The sequence below is a fragment of the Anabrus simplex genome, chromosome 5, assembly GCF_040414725.1.
Source record: "Anabrus simplex isolate iqAnaSimp1 chromosome 5, ASM4041472v1, whole genome shotgun sequence".
Classification (NCBI taxonomy): domain Eukaryota; kingdom Metazoa; phylum Arthropoda; class Insecta; order Orthoptera; family Tettigoniidae; genus Anabrus; species Anabrus simplex.
Genome location: NC_090269.1, coordinates 440,818,224 through 440,831,461, shown reverse-complemented (window position 1 = coordinate 440,831,461; position 13,238 = coordinate 440,818,224).

The window sequence follows — 13,238 nt, the reverse complement described above, 5'->3', positions numbered from 1 at the left end:
ATCACAATACATATGTCTACGAAGTTAAACATCTCCTTTATCAGCTCGAAACATCTGGCTTTGTTATAACGTTATTATGGATTAAAGGACATAGTCAGCACGTAGGCAACGACATGGCCGATATAGCAGCCAAAGAGGCTAGTGCAGATACCACGAACTTATTACAAATCAAAATTCCGGTATCAGATTTCCTTCCATGTATTAAACACGAAGCTCAACACGCATGGTACATACAATGGCGTATATCAGCTGGTACGAAAGGCCAATATTATTACCAAATTCAACCGAATATTCCCACACTCCCGTGGTTTGCAAATGGTAAGTACACACAACGTCACATCACTAATATAATCAATCAATCAATCAATCAATCAATACTGATCTGCATTTTGGGGCAGTCGCCCAGGTGGCAGATTCCCTATCTGTTGCTTTCCTAGCCTTTTCCTAAATGATTTCAAAGAAATTGGAAATTTATTGAACATCTCCCTTGGTAAGTTATTCCAATCCCTAACTCCCCTTCCTATAAATGAATATTTGCCCCAGTTTGTCTTCTTGAATTCCAACTTTATCTTCATATTGTGATCTTTCCTACTTTTATAAACGCCATTCAAATTTATTCGTCTACTAATATCACTCCACGCCATCTCTTCGCTGACAGCTCAGAACATACCACTTAGTCGAGCAGCTCTTCTTCTTTCTCTCAATTCTTCCCAACCCAAACATTGCAACATTTTTGTAACGCTACTCTTTTGTCGGAAATCACCCAGAACAAATCGAGCTGCTTTTCTTTGGATTTTTTCCAGTTCTTGAATCAGGTAATCCTGGTGAGGGTCCCATACACTGGAACCATACTCTAGTTGGGGTCTTACCAGAGACTTATATGCACTCTCCTTTACATCCTTACTACAACCCCTAAACACCCTCATAACCATGTGCAGAGATCGGTACCCTATATTTACAATCCCATTTATGTGATTACCCCAATGAAGATCTTTCCTTATATTGACACCTAGATACTTACAATGATCCCCAAAAGGAACTTTCACCCCATCAACACAGTAATTAAAACTGAGAGGGCTTTTCCTATTTGTGAAACGCACAACCAGACTTTTAACCCCGTTTATCAACATACCATTGCCTGCTGTCCATCTCACAACATTTTCGAGGTCACGTTGCAGTTGCTCACAAACTTATTTATCACCCTATAAAGAATAACATCATTCGCAAAAAGCCTTACCTCCGATTCCACTCCTTTACTCAAATCATTTATATATATAAGAAAACATAAAGGTCCGATAACACTGCCCTGAGGAATTCCCCTCTCAACTATTACAGGATCAGACAAAGCTTCACCTACTCTAACTCTCTGAGATATAGCAACCCATTCAGTCACTCTTTTGTCTAGTCCAATTGCACTCATTTTTGCCAGTAGTCTCCCATGATCCACCCTATCAAATGCTTTAGACAGGTCAATCGCGATACAGTCCATTTGACCTCCAGAATCCAGGATATCTGCTATATCTTGCTGGAATCCTACAAGTTGAGCTTCAGTGGAATAACCTTTCCTAAAACCGAATTGCCTTCTATCGAACCAGTTATTAATTTCACAAACATGTCTAATATAATCAGAAAGAATGCCTTCCCAAAGCTTACATACAATGCATGTCAAACTTACTGGCCTGTAATTTTCAGCTTTATGTCTATCACCCTTTCCTTTATACACAGGGACTACTATAGCAACTCTCCATTCATCTGGTATAGCTCCTCCGACCAAACAATAATCAAATAAGTACTTCAGATATGGTACTATATCCCAACCCATTGTCTTTAGTATATCCCCAGAAATCTGATCAATTCCAGCCGCTTTTCTAGTTTTCAACTTTTGTATCTTATTGTAAATGTCATTCTTATCATATGTAAATTTTATTACTTCTTTGGCCTTAGTATCCTCCTCTATCTCGACATTATCCTTGTTACCAACAATCTTTACATACTGCTGACTGAATACTTCTGCCTTTTGAAGATCCTCACATACACACTCCCCTTGTTCATTAATTATTCCTGGAATGTCCTTCTTGGAACCTGTTTCTGCCTTAAAATACCTATACATACCCTTCCATTTTTCACTAAAATTTGTATGACTGCCAATTATGCTTGCAATCATGTTATCCTTACCTGCCTTCTTTGCTTGATTCAATTTTCTAGTAAGTTCCTTCAATTTCCCCGTACTTCCACAGCCATTTCTAACTCTATTTCTTTCCAGTCTGCACCTCCTTCTTAGTCTCTTTATTTCTCTATTATAATAAGGTGGGTCTTTACCATTCCTTACCACTCTTAAAGCTACAAACCTGTTTTCGCATTCCTCAACAATTTCTTTAAACCCATCCCATAGTCTGTTTACATTTTTATTTACCGTTTTCCACCGATCATAGTTACTTTTTAGAAACTGCCTCATGCCTGCTTTATCAGGCATATGGTACTGCCTAACAGTCCTACTTTTAAGACCTTCCTTTCTATCACATTTATTTTTAACTACAACAAAAACAGCTTCATGATCACTAATACCATCTATTACTTCAGTTTTCCTATAGAGCTCATCTGGTTTTATCAGCACCACATCCAGGATATTTTTCCCTCTGGTTGGTTCCATCACTTTCTGAATTAGCTGTCCTTCCCATATTAACTTATTTGCCATTTGTTGGTCATGCTTCCTGTCGTTCGCATTTCCTTCCCAATTTACATCTGGCAAATTCAGATCTCCCGCTACAATCACATTTCTTTCCATGTCATTTCCCACATAGCTGACTATCCTATCAAATAATTCCGAATCCGCATCAGTGCTACCCTTTCCCGATCTGTACACTCCAAATATATCAAGTTGCCTATTATCTTTAGAAATGAGCCTTACACCTATAATTTCATGTGTCTCATCTTTAACTTTTTCGTAGCTTACAAATTCTTCTTTCACCAGAATGAACACTCCCCCTCCCACCATTCTTATCCTATCTCTACGATACACACACCAGTGCGGTGAGAAAATTTCTGCATCCATTATATCATTTCTCAGCCATGTTTCAACTCCTATTACAATATCTGGTAAATATATATCTATTAAATTACTTAATTCTATTCCTTTCTTTACAATACTTCTACAGTTCAACACTAACAATTTTATGTCATCCCTACTTGATTTCCAGTTCCCTGTTCCCTTATCACCGCTCCCTAGGCCATCCCGTTTCCCTGAATGTACCTCCCTATTACCCTTCCAAACAAACTTCCTAACTTATACGTACCACTGCAGTTTAAATGAAGGCCATCCGAGCGCAGATCCCTATCTCCTACCCACCCATTAGGATCTAGAAATTTCACTCCCAGTTTCCCACATACCCACTCCATAGTCTCATTTAAATCCCCAATCACCCTCCAGTCAGTATCCCTCCTATACAGTATTCCACTAATAACAATCTCCGCTTTTTAAATTTCACCCGTGCTGCATTTACCAGATCCCACATATCTCCAACTATTTTGGTACTTATATCAGCTTGCCTTACGTTGTTGGTACCAACGTGAAACAATACCACCTTCTCCTTCCCCTCCTCCCTCTCTTCTACTTTCCTCAACATCTGCCTCAGCCTAATTCCTGGGTAACAGTCTACCCTGGTTCCCTTTCCTCCACACACTTTCCCCACGTGTCTAACGATGGAATCCCCCATGACCAGAGCCTCAATCCTACCCACCTCATTTGATCCCCTCCCCTCCTGTTTAGCCCCATCTTTCCTGATAGCTGCAGAAGCTACTTCCTCCTCCCTTTTCTCCTTCCCATGACCCTGTTCCACCTGTCTTTTCCTATCCTCTACTCTACATTTCCCTTCCCTACCTTTTCCCTTCCTCCTACTTCCACGCATCTCAGCAACAGTTCCCTGTCCCCCATCTTCCCTCTGTTGTTCTACCTGGAGTGACTCGTACTGATTTCGCACAGAGACCTGTCCTGAATTCTGATCCTGAATAGAGCCCTTAGCCTGCAATCTCCTTCCCCTTAGAACATCAGACCACCTGTCTTCTACAACTCCTCCCTTTCCTTCCCCTCCCTCTTGTACACCTACTGTAACCTGTACATTGTTTGAGGGAGTCCTATCTTCCTTCCTGTCTTCTGTTACACTTTAATCATTCATTAACCCCTGTATACTTATCTCGATTTCACATTACGAATGACCCAACTTGTTCCTGTGGAGAACCTCATGGCGACAGCGACCATTTATTTTTCCAATGCCCCCAATATTCACACTACCAGGCAATTTTAATGCAGAAATTAATTAAGGAACACGTACCTTTACCTACACGACTATCAGTCTTGCTGTCTCAACCTTCACCTATTATCATTGCTATTTTATACGAGTACCTTGATAATACTCATATCAAACTGCAGTTACGCTCTAGATTTTCAGTTGTTTTTTCCGACATGTTTGCGAAGTGGCATTTCTATACGTTCCTGGTGAGTGTATCTCGCCCCAAGAGTTTTCCTTAGTCCTAATCTTGTACAGTGTATTACGTTTATGCTGCTAAAGAACCATAAAATATCTGTGTATTCGAACTGCGTATATAGTGTCATACTTCCATGGATCTACACACAAAAGACACAACAGTACCTTTTTCAGTTTGTCTATCTAAGTGTATTTGTGTCTAAAATGATAATTAATTATGTAAATGTGTGTTGATGTGATACAAGTGAAATATTACCTTGGACTTGTGACTGGGAAATAATATATTGAATCCAAAATAAATATCCTCAAGACAAGACATGATTCTTAGGGTGCCATATATGTTAAGGACACTAGGTTCAGGGCCCTGACCTAACTTTAGGCTAAGATTTATTTTTGGCTGATGATGCTTACGACTGTTAAGCGAAACATGTCCCATCTTACAACGCCTGTTGTAATGTTTATTTCCTAAATATAGGAAAGTTAAGTATTGGAAAGGTGGTGTTAACTATTATTCTTGTTTTAATGTTCATAAGTGATTGATTGCGGACGAAAGAAAAGAGAACGGTGATCATACCTAACCTAAGTTTGAAATTCGTAAATTGCCTTGAAATTTTGTTTTTACCCTTCAGGATGGCTTGGGCTGCTAATTCTTTCCATTTGAGAAAGTCAGAACTAATTTACAAACTTCGTATCTGCAAACTATATTCTACAGCCAATGTCAGAGATGACACTAGCCTATTGAAACACAGACGAGTTGTGTGAGTCTTTGGCTGTTTTTAAAGGTAAATTGGTAGAATTTAAGGCCATTCTTGTGTCTTTTGGTGCTTCTAAGCCATCGCATGGCCAATTAGCATGGGTTAAGGAACAGTTATCACATTACCTGGACAGAATTAGGGATTTGTTGTCTCTCAAATTGCCGGCAAATGAGTGGCAGGTGTGTGAATCCTTCCTAGTACAGTTTTCTATAATATCAGACAAAATCATTGACTTGCTTGCAGGGAAGTAGTTGATTAACACTCGTTCTAAGTGAAAGTGTTAACTCTGGTTCTGCATCTGTAGCTGCTCAAAGGTGTACCATAGCAACTAGTGCTAGTGTTATTCAGGAGTCTGATGTGAATAATGTTCGCCTGGGATTTTCTGGTTTGTTGTCAAGAGCTATGACACCTGTAAGTGATTCATATAATATATCTTCTCTGTATGTCGGTACCTCTTCTAATTTTCCTGTGGTAACTGGTAACTCTGTCGTGGCTCAGTGTCTGCCCTCTATTGTTACACAACCTGGTTCTTATGCAATGGTGCAAAACTATACCCCGACTTAGTGCCACCGGTATCAAGTGCCCTTTTAGGTTGCATTACCCCTACACAAGTGGTTAATGCCCCGATTGTCTCTCAGATTAGCGAGAACTTTTCACAGATGAAGTTATCTGCGCCTGTAACTCTGCAGGCTAACAGTGGTCCTAACCTAACCTTCAGTACTCCATCCTTTTCGCAAGAGCACCCGAATCAAAGGTATGATGCCTCTGTAACCCCTCAGGATCACTCTAAGCCTTCCCAGGCACCTCCTACACCTGCTTTTGCTCAGATTTCTCTAACCTACCCCTCCCATTGACTACTGTGTTTGAGGGGTCTCTAAATTTTTGGCTAACTTCTTTGATGAGGTTATTTCTTTCCTTCTGTTCTTAATTGAGTTCAAGGATCAGGCAGTAGTGTACAATCTCAGTAATGACCACGTATTTCAAATCCTATACCCGCATGTATCTGGAGCTCTTTCTGAGCATATCGTCAGGGCCATTTTCTGAAAGATGGACTGTAGATCAATTTCACACACATGCTTGAATTTTTCATTCCGTCTCATGCCTTGTCTTCATTAGTGCAGAAGCACTATTTCAGGGTGCAACATTTCAACAAGTCATTATCTGAATATGTTCAGGATATTAAGTTCCGGGCTAGGATTTTCCAGCTCCAATATTCCGAGGTCCAAATGGCTGCCAACATTATTGAAGGTCTCGCCCCGAACTACGGATCATATCTGGCTCTTTCACCGTGACCAGCAACATTCGCTCAGTTGGAAGCTGTCACGTTTTCTGCAGAAGGTGTTTGATATGCCGACCAGTTACGCCTCGCATTAGCCCCCCCTCCTATGAACATGTTCTCTCCTCAGGATTCTAGAACCGCCCTTTCACCTGCTTCCAACTCGCATAACCCTCGTTCATGTTTCAATTGTGGCTCCTCTGCTCATCTCAAGCGGGACTGTCCTAAGGTTGGGGCCTTAGGCAATGTAAAATCTGCCATGGGAAGAGGCTCTTCCACCAATACTTCTTTCCGTAACTGTGGGTCACCTTGGCACTTGTCTAGGCAGTGCCCATGTCATACTTCAGGCTCTGGACCTCCAGGCAACATTAATTATAGACAACTAACTGCCAGTTCTGATAGTAAACCCCAAAGTTTAGCTTCTTGTTTTGTCTGTCATAACTGTACCTTGGAGGATGATTTGCCTACCTCTGAGGCTAATGATTGGTCCAGTTTGACTCTAGTGCCCATTTTTTGCAATCTTCTGGGATTTCTGCCATACCTTCTTGTGGATTACCATACTTATGCATAGAGGTAAATAATGAACCTGTCTGTGCATTACTAGACTCTGGGAGTAGTATCACCTTGATGAGCGAGTCCTGGTACGATTCGATGAAAAATATTTGCAAGTTACCTACATTAGAACCCGTATCCTTAACCTGCCATACTGCTAATTCCTACTCATTGAACATTGTAGGATCCCTAGATGTCATGATAAGAGTCCGTGATTTCACATGGAAAATGCCAGTACTAGTGGCAAAAGATTTATCCTGTCAGTTTATATTGGGTGCCAATTTCATTGCTAAAACTGGCATGATTTTGGACCGGCAGTTCAACAGATTCCATTTTAAATTTCCTGCAAGAACCTTTGAGCTGTGTGATCGCTCCCCTATTCTGCCTTGTCACGTTAATGCTGTTCCTGAAGATTCTGGCGAGCCCAAAGCTTTTTATTTTAATCATTTACCTGATGAGCAGGCCAACCAACTTAGGAAACTCTGCGATAAGTTTCTTGATGTCTTTACCCAAGTTAGGTGTCACCATTGTCTTAGAGTACAAAATTGAAGTCACGGATAACATACCTGGCCAAACCGTGGAGGACCGTTCGTCTTGTGTGTTGGCCAGTTCGCATTTCAGACTTCCAGTTTGAAGGTCGCAACATTCATTTCACGGAAAACATTGTGGCTGATGGCCTCAGTAGGATGTTCTGTCCAGGCAGCTCTGACCCTTAATCAGAGCCTGCAGACCCCTCTCCTGAACAAGTATCAGCCTCTGTGAATCTAGTTCTCACTGACTCTCCCTTCCTTTTCAAAGATATAACCAAATATCAGGAGGACGATGCTGAGTTAAAAGCTATTATCAACAGGATTAAATCCAGTGAGCATGTTAAGCCTCATGTCCTTAAGAATGGTGTCTTATGTTGTCCTGCTCACGGTCACAGAGACCCCAAAATTGTAGTCCCAACTAACCTGGTTCTGGCTCTTTTTAACTATTTTTATGAATCCCCAGTGAGGGGTCATCTGGGCGTTTTCAAAACCAGAGAGAAAATTCGTAAGCACTTCATTTGGAAATCCACGGATCAATCAATCAATCAGTCAATCAATCAATCAATCAATCAATCAATCAATCAATCAATCAATCAATCAATCAATCAATCAATCAACCACTACTGATCTACATTTAAGGCAGTCGCCCAGGTGGCAGATTCTCTATCTGTTGTTTTCCTAGCCTTTTCTTAAATGACCGCAAAGAAATTGGAAAATTAATGAACATCACCTTTGGTAAGTTATTCCCATCCCTAACTCCCCTGCCTATAAATGAATATTTGCCCCAATTTGTCCTTTTGAATTCCAACTTTATCTTCATATTGTGATCTTTCCTACTTTTAAAGACACCAATCAAACCTATTCGTCTACTGATGTCCTCCCACGCCATCTCTCCACTAACAGCTCGGAAAGTACCACTTAATCGAGCAACTCGTCTCCTTTCTCCCAGTTCTTCCCAGCCCAAACATTGCAACATTTTTGTAACGCTACTCTTTTAAAATTGAAATAATTGATAAAGAGATTCAACCTATTCAATACAAAATAATAAGAAATGTAGTGAATTACATTCCCATTTAATAATAAGTAGAAATTGTACCAGTTTTGACCCTAGTCCAGGTCATCATCAGCTGATTAAAACATGAAAAACAATGCTTTAATGTTTTAATCAGCTGATGATGACCTGGACTGGGGTCGAAACCGGTGCCATTTCTACTTATTATTAAATGGGAATGTAATTCACTACATTTCTTATTCTTTTGTATTGAATAGGTTGGATCTCTTTATAAATTATTTCAAATTTAACTGTAATATTCTTCAATACGGAACAATGAAATTTTTAAATTTTAAACGCTACTCTTTTGTCGGAAATCACCCAGAACAAATCGAGCTGCTTTTCTTTGAATTTTATCCAGTTCTTGAATCAAGTAATACTGGTGAGGGTCCCATACACTGGAACCATACCCTAGTTCGGGTCTTCCCAGAGACTTATATGCCCTTTCCTTTACATCCTTACTACAACCCCAAAATACCCCCATAATCTTGTGCAGAGATTTGTACCCTTTATTAACAATCATATTTATCTGATTACCCCAATGAAGGTCTTTTCTTATATTAACACTTAAGTACTTACTGTGATCCCCAAAAGGAACTTTCACCCCATCAACACAGTAATTAAAACTCAGAATACTTTTCCTATTTGTGAAACTCACAACCTGACTTTTAACCCCATTCATCATCATACCATTGCCCAACGTCCATCTCACAACACTATCGAGGTCACCCTGCAGCCGCTCACAATCTTGTAACTTATTTATTACTCTGTACAGAATAACATCATCTGCAAACAGCCTTATCTCTGATTCCACTTCTTTACAAATCTTTACACATATCATTGATAGACTATATATGAGAAAATATAAATGTCCAATAATACTGCCTTGAGGAATTCCCCTCTTAATTATTACAAGGTCACATAAAGCTTTGCCTACTGTAATTCTCTGAGTTCTATTTTCTAGAAATATAGCCACCCATTCAGTCACTCTTCTTTCTAGTCCAATAGCACTCATTTTTGCCAGTAGTCTTCTATGATCTACCCTTTGAAATGCCTTGGATAGGTCAATCACAATACACCCCATTTGTCCTCCTGAATCCAGGATATCTGCTATATCTTGCTGAAATCCTACAAACTGAGCTTTAGTGGAATAACCTTTCCTAAACCCAATCTGCCTTCTGTCAAACCAGTTATGAATATTGCAAACATGTCTAATATAATCAGAAAGAATGCTTTCCCAAAGTTTACATGCAATGCATGTCAAACTGACTGGCCTGTAATTTTCAGCTTCACGACTATCACCCTTTCCTTTATACACAGGGACTACTATAGAAACTCTCCATTCTTTTGGTATAGCTCCTTCACCTAAGCAATAATCAAATAAGTATTTCAGATATGCTACTAAATCCCAAGCCATTGCCTTTAGTACATCCCCAGAAATCTTATCACTTCCAGCTGTTTTTCTAGTTTTTAACTTTTGTGTCTTATTGTAAATGTCATTGTTGTCATAGGTAAATTTTAATACTTCTTTAGTGTTTCTCACCTCCCCTATCTGGACATTATCCTTGTAACCAACATTCTTTACATACTGCTGACTGAAGATCCTTGCAAACACACTCCCCTTGTTCATTAATGATTCCTGGAATGTCCTTCCTCGAACCTGTTCCTGTCTTAAAGTATCTATACATACCCTTCCATTTTTCACTAAAATTTGTAGGACCACTAATTATGCTTGCCATCATGTTATCCTTAGCTGACTTGTTTGCTAGATTCAATTTCCTAGTCAGTTCCTTCAATTTCTCCTTACTTCTATAGCCATTTCTAACTCTATTTCTTTCCAACCTGCACCTCCTTCTTAGTCCCTTTACTTCTCTGTTATAGTATGGTGGATCTTTATCATTCCTTACCACCTTTAAGGGTACAAGCCTATTTTCACATTCCTCAACAATTGCTTTAAACCCATCCCAGAGTCTGTTTACATTTTTTTTATCCGTACCCTTGTTAAATCTTGTAAAACTTGCAACATCATTAAACTAGCCCCTAATACTCACCTAGGTCTGTTGTCTTCTGACCAAGCTTCTCGTCCAATGGAGGGATTATTCATAGACTACATTGGTCCTTTTCCGAGATCACGGAGCGGCCTTCATTTCATACTTGTGTGTGTTGACGCCTTCTCGCATTTTATGCGGCTGTTCCCAACTCGTATGGCTAATGCCAACACCACCATCTCGTGTTGAAACAGGTCTTTGCTTCATTTGGACCCTGTCAATTTTTGGTGAGTGATAATGCAAGAGCTTTTACTTCTGTCCAGTTCCGGAATTTCGGTTTTGATCTATCCATTGCTGATGTAACCAGTACCCCGTATTACCCGAGGCCAAATTATGCTGAAAGAGTGAATCATAACCTGCGATCTGCCCTCATCGCTTATCACTCTGCTGACCACTCTAAGTGGGATTCATCACTAAATTGGTTGTTGTTTGCATTTAACACTGCCGTCCATGAAAGTCACAATCAAACTCCTGCTTTGTTAATGTTGGCCTTTATACCAAATTCTCCACTATCAAATCTATTGTCTATTAATGATCTTCTGCCTGACGATGCCAGCCCAGTAGAGATCCGAGCTAATTGGCACCGTGCACGAAAAAACTTAAAGGTTTATTACGCTCAAGTCCAGCATATTTACAAGCACGGGTGAAGGCCGCACGATCTGTCTGTGGGTGACCAGTTGTTTATTAAAATGCACCCCATCAGTTGTGCTGCATACCATGTTATCAGTAACTAGGCCCCCAGATTTCGAGGTCCCTGCACCATCTTAAAATTTCTTACCCCGGTGTCATTATTGGTGAGTGATCCCGAAAGGAAAGGGATCAGCAGAATACATCTCTCTCAGATAAAAGTACCTTAAGTCATATAGGGAGCAGTAAATACCATTGTTGGTGACCATGTAGATTTAGTTGTAAGGTATTTGTAAGGTAATTGTAAGATTTTAGATGCTTGCCAGCATGTATTAGTTATATCTATACCCTTATCATTAGTAATTTGTGTTAATTAGTCATGACTATAATTGTGTGGGTAAATGCATTAGGTATCCTCAAGCATTTATCTCCCTTAGTGTAATAGGTTTAGTATGATAAGTTAGGTAGGTTTTGGTTTAGGGTCACTGATTGAAATTTATTCCCCTAACATTTTGGGGCTCAGGGTAAACTCCTGTAGTTTTCTTTCACCCCCACCGTAATCTTCTCTAAAATGTATGAATAGTGGATAGTGCTTACCCTGGGGCTAGGTGCCCTAATGTCTCTGGTGCTGGAGGGGGTGGGTCTCTACATGAAATTCATTAAGCCACCCGTTGGGTGACTCTCTACTAGTTCGTGAATTAAAGAAAAATCTCTAACCCTCCTCAAAACCTTTTTTTCTCCAAGATCTTCTAGTCCGACAGGGTAGTCTTGCCTCGAGTATTCCCCTGTCTGCTGCATGATGGCTTATGTTACAGTGGCTGCAGTGACCAACTTCATCTGACGGCAACCTTACGTGCCAAGTTGAGAGGCACACTGTACACCTTATCGCTAACATTCGGCACCACAATCCTGTGGCGAAATGTCCCAATTGAGGCAGTCTGGCTAGGCTGTGTTTCACCCATCTGCTCATTTGGTTCAAGATAGGGCTGGGCTGTATTGCAACTTACGTAGCAACCTGGTTTGGACTGAACTTGAATTGAGGCTGTTGGCAAACGGCCGTGTCGGCAGCTTCATCATCAGCAAGAACCTGTGGCCTAGTTGAGCAACTTCAGCTCTATGATTGGTGTGAAAGATGATTCAAGATTGACTTATTGCAAAACCTTGCTAAGTAGGAGGCATTGGACGCTTCCTTACAAAAAAGTGAAAGGGCTCTGAGTTACTGACATTTAGCAGAAGGAAAGAGTGTACATCCTTTTTGTGGACAGAATTAAGATGGCCAAAGTATTTTGAATATTGAAAAATGCATTTTGCACTATATCAAAAGGACATTTGGTGTAGTGACAGTTTGTTTTTCAATGTTGTTAGTAGGATGACTGTCGAACATTCCAAGAACTGTAGTTGTGAATACCATTATGTATGTTTACTAACCTATGCTATGGTGTGTAAGTTTCCAGAAGTGATCAACCTCCCCAGTAATATTATATTAATTGTCGAGTGTAGCTCGATTTTCGGGGGGGGGGGGGGGGGGGAGAATGATTTGGAAAGTGTTTGTAGATTATTTTATTTGTAAACTAGTTTTTGGTATACTTACTGTATGATGTGGTAGAATATTTTATTCGCATTCCATCTAGCTACCTAACCTGTATGGTGTAAAATATTTTGTAGTATGTTTCATTTTTATTCCCTTTATCTACTTAAGTAACTACTAGAACAGTCCAGAGAAGGTTGTGAGGCGGACTTTTAGAACAGGGTGTGTTGGCTCCTGTCGTTTTTGGATTCTAGAAATATGTCCTTACTAATTCTGGAAAATGGAAAGTTCGCGATTAGTGTCTGTATATGTTCCGGAATATTGTATAAACATTGCGACTGGCTAAAGAGTTGTGATTGGTGAATCTGGGTGGTGATAGGCAAGCTCTTG